This window comes from Rhincodon typus, chromosome 45, assembly GCF_021869965.1.
Source record: "Rhincodon typus isolate 14 chromosome 45, sRhiTyp1.1, whole genome shotgun sequence".
In the NCBI taxonomy this organism is placed as follows: Eukaryota; Metazoa; Chordata; class Chondrichthyes; order Orectolobiformes; family Rhincodontidae; genus Rhincodon; species Rhincodon typus.
In genome coordinates this window covers 5586188-5586872 of record NC_063376.1, presented here as the reverse complement: position 1 = coordinate 5586872, position 685 = coordinate 5586188, and the positions used below count along the sequence as shown (strand labels likewise).

Here is a 685-nt window from a genome sequence, read left to right as displayed (position 1 = left end):
TCAACCCGGGGGGTCCCCAGGGGGAAGAGTGTGTCAACCCGGGGGGTGGGGTCCCCAGGGGGAAGAGTGTGTCAGTGTTTACAGGGGGGCGGGGGTCCCTCTTTACATGTAGTTTCCCCCCCAGGAACACAGTGAGTTGTTACGATCTGGAATGTGCAGACTGTAGTTAGAGGGAGCTGGACTGTTGCCTGAATAGGAAGAAGTTACAGGGAACAGGCACTGGGTACACTGCTCATTGTGACAGCCAGTTCAGGTATGATGGGCTGAACGGCCACCTCCTGTGCTGTCACCAGATGTTTCGCTCTTGTTTCGGGATAAATATCGGCATCTGTGCTTTTTAAAAAAAACAAGACAAAAGTTGCCCCCATGTCCTTTTTAAATCTTTCTCCTCTCACCTTTAAAATATGGCCCCCAGTCTTGAAATCCCCCACCCTGGGGAAAAGACACCTGCCACTCACCTTATCTATACAGGTACAACGCGATAGTTGCGTTCTTGTGTGACCTCGTGCTGTAGAAAATCGTATTGTGGGGAAGTCACTACACCTGTACAGCAGAAAGTTTGTGTTATTCAAACAGCGTCCATTATTTATCAATCGCATTATAGCCAATTCGCGTTAACGAAACAGGCGTTATAGCAGAACTACCTGTACTCCTCATGGTTTTATAAACCTCTATAAGGTCACCC

General features: G+C 48.6%; 1 protein-coding gene across 1 annotated transcript in view; it reads left to right on the top strand.

The window, feature by feature from the left end:
- The window catches only part of LOC109925324 (ephexin-1-like), a 44057-nt gene that overhangs the window by 1261 nt on the left and 42111 nt on the right, over window positions 1-685 (top strand). The gene's annotated exons all lie outside the window — the stretch shown is intronic.